The following is a 5,000-nucleotide window of genomic DNA, read 5'->3' on the forward strand; positions in this document are numbered from 1 at the left end:
TGTTTGCACAAAAGTTTCTCTCTGGGTTGAGCTACTTCATTTCAGGCTGTGAGGATGACTGAAGTAATATTGTATCAGAGATGATTTCCATTAGAAGTTAATCCTGACCACAGTGACCTGCGTTAATGATTTTTAAAATATAACTTGGAGAATGCTTTATACTTGGTATAGTTTTGGGTTTGTAAAATGTCAGTACTGACATCTAAGTATATGAAAAGCTTCATCTTTCGAGCCGGAATTGAACCAGCGACCTAAGGATTTCTGTACCAATCTCCTCTACAGTCCTCCGCTCTACCAGCTGAGCTATCGAAGGATTCCATGCTTGTACAACTGTGATATTACGTGCTATTAAAATGATTGAGTGTTAATTTTAAACATTATCAACTTTCCAAGCAAAATGAAAAATGATTTGACTACACAAAAGAGATTCAACTACTTATTCCTGTGTTGCTTTATCACACAAATTGTCATGTTTAATCATTTGGAAAATATCACTAATAGTTTGACTTATATTTGTGCAATTACTATCAACTGGCTACAGAGCTTATTTGGAAAGCACTTTCAATAGATTTTTTTGTGTAGCCAAACTTACATCAAGATTAGAGATGCTTGAGCCTATCAAACCTTCTACACTCTTTTGAATTTTGCTTGTTTTGTAAACTAATCAAGTGTTCCAGGAATGATGGGGATATTCCATTGTTTGTTCTGATTTGACAATTCATTTTGGACAATGAGCGGCCCTTTTGAGCTAGTGAAGATAATTGTGCTACATGAGAGTATGCACAGACAATTATTTTTCTTTTTTTGCATTAAAGCACAATTTTTAATAAAGGAGAGGTTAATGATATAATAATTAGCACTGAAAGTCATCTGACACGATTTGAAAGTAAAATGTTGTGCATTGAAAGTAACCAAAGCTCTTTTTACTTTGAGTGGACATCATTTTCTTTCAAATGAATTTGATATTTTGCTAAATGTACAAAACTTTCTTACAAATTTGACATTCAAAATGCATTTGTAATTAATAAATGCTACTTAGTATGGCTGCTGAGATTCCTGGGCTCAGTCTCAAGTAGAAGAGGAGAATGACGGATAGAGAAAGAGAGAACAGGCAGGCATCCTAAAGATTTTGATGTGCCAGTTCCTGACTCACCCTGAGCAACACTGGTTTCAAGCTTTTAGTAAATTTTCTGAAAAATAAAACAACCATGTGGTTGTAGTTGGCAGGATTTGAATCTGCGTGGGGAGACCCCAATGGATTTCTAGTCCATCGCCTTAACCACTCAGCCACGACTACCTCTCATGCAATGTGATGTTTTCACAAAAGTTTCTCTATGGGTTGAGCTACTTCATTTCAGGCTGTGAGGATGACTGAAGTAATATTGTATCAGAGATGATTTCCATGGGAAGTTAATCCTGACCACAGTGACCTGCGTTAATGATTTTTAAAATATAACTTGGAGAATGCTTTATACATGGTATAGTTTTGGGTTTGTAAAATGTCAGTACTGACACCTAAGTTTATCAAAAGCTTCATCCTTCGAGCCGGAATTGAACCAGCGACCTAATGATTTCTGTACCAATCTCCTCTACAGTCCTCCGCTCTACCAGCTGAGCTATCGAAGGATTCCATGGTCGTGCAACTGTGATATTACGTGCTATTAAAATGATTGAGTGTTAATTTTAAACATTATCAACTTTCCAAGCAAAATGAAAAATGATTTGACTACACAAAAGAGATTCAACTACTTATTCCTGTGTTGCTTTATCACACAAATTGTCATGTTTAATCATTTGGAAAATATCACTAATAGTTTGACTTATATTTGTGCAATTACTATCAACTGGCTACAGAGCTAGTTTGGAAAGCACTTTCAATAGATTTTTTTAGTGTAGCCAAACTTACATCAAGATTAGAGATGCTTGAGCCTATCAAACCTTCTACACTCTATTGAATTTTGCTTGTTTTGTAAACTAATCAAGTGTTCCAGGAATGATGGGGATATTCCATTGTTTGTTCTGATTTGACAATTCATTTTGGACAATGAGCGGCCCTTTTGAGCTAGTGAAGATAATTGTGCTACATGAGAGTATGCACAGAAAATTATTTTTCTTTTTTTGCATTAAAGCACAATTTTTAATAAAGGAGAGGTTAATGATATAATAATTAGCACTGAAAGTCATCTGACACGATTTGAAAGTAAAATGTTGTGCATTGAAAGTAACCAAAGCTCTTTTTACTTTGAGTGGACATCATTTTATTTCAATTGAATTTGAAATTTTGCTAAATGTACAAAACTTTCATACAAATTTGACATTCAAAATGCATTTGTAATTAATAAATGCTACTTAGTATGGCTGCTGAGATTCCTGGGCTCAGTTTCAAGTAGAGGAGGAGAATGACGGATAGAGTAAGAAAGAACAGGCAGGCATCCTAAAGATTTTGATGTGCCAGTTCCTGACTCACCCTGAGCAACACTGGTTTCAAGCTTTTAGTAAATTTTCTGAAAAATAAAACAACCATGTGGTCGTAGTCGGCAGGATTTGAATCTACGTGGGGAGTGCACAATTGATTTCTAGTCCATCGCCTTAACCACTCGGCCACGACTACCTCTCATGCAATGTGATGTTTTCACAAAAGTTTCTCTATGGGTTGAGCTACTTCATTTCAGGCTGTGAGGATGACTGAAGTAATATTGTATCAGAGATGATTTCCATGGGAAGTTAATCCTGACCACAGTGACCTGCGTTAATGATTTTTAAAATATAACTTGGAGAATGCTTTATACTTGGTATAGTTTTGGGTTTGTAAAATGTCAGTACTGACATCTAAGTTTATCAAAAGCTTCATCCTTCGAGCCGGAATTGAACCAGCGACCTAAGGATTTCTGTACCAATCTCCTCTACAGTCCTCCGCTCTACCAGCTAAGCTATCGAAGGATTCCATGACCGTGCAACTGTGATATTACGTGCTATTAAAATGATTGAGTGTTAATTTTAAACATTATCAACTTTCCAAGCAAAATGAAAAATGATTTGACTACACAAAAGACATTCAACTACTTATTCCTGTGTTGCTTTATCACACAAATTGTCATGTTTAATCATTTGGAAAATATCACTAATAGTTTGACTTATATTTGTGCAATTACTATCAACTGGCTACAGAGCTAGTTTGGAAAGCACTTTCAATAGATTTTTTAGTGTAGCCAAACTTACATCAAGATTAGAGATGCTTGAGCCTATCAAACCTTCTACACTCTTTTAAATTTTGCTTGTTTTGTAAACTAATCAAGTGTTCCAGGAATGATGGGGATATTCCATTGTTTGTTCTGATTTGACAATTCATTTTGGACAATGAGCGGCCCTTTTGAGCTAGTGAAGATAATTGTGCTTCATGAGAGTATGCACAGACAATTATTTTTCTTTTTTTGCAAAAAAGCACAATTTTTAATAAAGGAGAGGTAAATGATATAATAATTAGCACTGAAAGTCATCTGACACGATTTGAAAGTAAAATGTTGTGCATTGAAAGTAACCAAAGCTCTTTTTACTTTGAGTGGACATCATTTTCTTTCAAATGAATTTGATATTTTGCTAAATGTACAAAACTTTCTTACAAATTTGACATTCAAAATGCATTTGTAATTAATAAATGCTACTTAGTATGGCTGCTGAGATTCCTGGGCTCAGTATCAAGTAGAGGAGGAGAATGACGGATAGAGAAAGAGAGAACAGGCAGGCATCCTAAAGATTTTGATGTGCCAGTTCCTGACTCACCCTGAGCAACACTGGTTTCAAGCTTTTAGTAAATTTTCTGAAAAATAAAACAACCATGTGGTCGTAGTTGGCAGGATTTGAATCTGCGTGGGGAGACCCCAATGGATTTCTAGTCCATCGCCTTAACCACTCGGCCACGACTACCTCTCATGCAATGTGATGTTTTCACAAAAGTTTCTCTATGGGTTGAGCTACTTCATTTCAGGCTGTGAGGATGACTGAAGTAATATTGTATCAGAGATGATTTCCATGGGAAGTTAATCCTGACCACAGTGACCTGCGTTAATGATTTTTAAAATATAACTTGGAGAATGCTTTATACTTGGTATAGTTTTGGGTTTGTAAAATGTCAGTACTGACATCTAAGTATATGAAAAGCTTCATCTTTCGAGCCGGAATTGAACCAGCGACCTAAGGATTTCTGTACCAATCTCCTCTACAGTCCTCCGCTCTACCAGCTAAGCTATCGAAGGATTCCATGAGTGTACAACTGTGATATTACGTGCTATTAAAATGATTGAGTGTTAATTTTAAACATTATCAACTTTCCAAGCAAAATGAAAAATGATTTGACTACACAAAAGAGATTCAACTACTTATTCCTGTGTTGCTTTATCACACAAATTGTCATGTTTAATCATTTGGAAAATATCACTAATAGTTTGACTTATATTTGTGCAATTACTATCAACTGGCTACAGAGCTAGTTTGGAAAGCACTTTCAATAGATTTTTTTGTGTAGCCAAACTTACATCAAGATTAGAGATGCTTGAGACTATCAAACCTTCTACACTCTTTTGAATTTTGCTTGTTTTGTAAACTAATCAAGTGTTCCAGGAATGATGGGGATATTCCATTGTTTGTTCTGATTTGACAATTCATTTTGGACAATGAGCGGCCCTTTTGAGCTAGTGAAGATAATTGTGCTACATGAGAGTATGTACAGACAATTATTTTTCTTTTTTTGCATTAAAGCACAATTTTTAATAAAGGAGAGGTTAATGATATAATAATTAGCACTGAAAGTCATCTGACACGATTTGAAAGTAAAATGTTGTGCATTGAAAGTAACCAAAGCTCTTTTTACTTTGAGTGGACATCATTTTCTTTCAAATGAATTTGATATTTTGCTAAATGTACAAAACTTTCTTACAAATTTGACATTCAAAATGCATTTGTAATTAATAAATGCTACTTAGTATGGCTGCTGAGATTCCTTG

The 5,000-nt window shown here is 35.1% G+C and overlaps 6 non-coding genes across 6 annotated transcripts; all 6 read right to left on the minus strand.

The window, feature by feature from the left end:
- Positions 1–223: 223 nt before the first annotated feature.
- Positions 224–313, minus strand: TRNAY-GUA (transfer RNA tyrosine (anticodon GUA)). The gene is given in 2 exon segments: positions 224–259; positions 277–313. It is a non-coding gene; the product is annotated as a tRNA-Tyr (tRNA).
- Positions 314–1,215: 902 nt separating this feature from the next.
- On the minus strand, positions 1,216–1,297 carry TRNAS-AGA (transfer RNA serine (anticodon AGA)). Its single transcript has one exon. It is a non-coding gene; the product is annotated as a tRNA-Ser (tRNA).
- A 239-nt stretch (positions 1,298–1,536) lies between these two features.
- TRNAY-GUA (transfer RNA tyrosine (anticodon GUA)) lies at positions 1,537–1,626 on the minus strand. Its single transcript is given in 2 exon segments — positions 1,537–1,572; positions 1,590–1,626. It is a non-coding gene; the product is annotated as a tRNA-Tyr (tRNA).
- A 1,224-nt stretch (positions 1,627–2,850) lies between these two features.
- On the minus strand, positions 2,851–2,940 carry TRNAY-GUA (transfer RNA tyrosine (anticodon GUA)). Its single transcript is given in 2 exon segments — positions 2,851–2,886; positions 2,904–2,940. It is a non-coding gene; the product is annotated as a tRNA-Tyr (tRNA).
- A 902-nt stretch (positions 2,941–3,842) lies between these two features.
- TRNAS-AGA (transfer RNA serine (anticodon AGA)) lies at positions 3,843–3,924 on the minus strand. The gene has a single exon. It is a non-coding gene; the product is annotated as a tRNA-Ser (tRNA).
- Positions 3,925–4,163: 239 nt separating this feature from the next.
- Positions 4,164–4,253, minus strand: TRNAY-GUA (transfer RNA tyrosine (anticodon GUA)). Its single transcript is given in 2 exon segments — positions 4,164–4,199; positions 4,217–4,253. It is a non-coding gene; the product is annotated as a tRNA-Tyr (tRNA).
- Between the last annotated feature and the right edge of the window lie 747 nt (positions 4,254–5,000).

Source organism: Pseudophryne corroboree, chromosome 4 (genome assembly GCF_028390025.1).
Source record: "Pseudophryne corroboree isolate aPseCor3 chromosome 4, aPseCor3.hap2, whole genome shotgun sequence".
Classification (NCBI taxonomy): Eukaryota; Metazoa; Chordata; class Amphibia; order Anura; family Myobatrachidae; genus Pseudophryne; species Pseudophryne corroboree.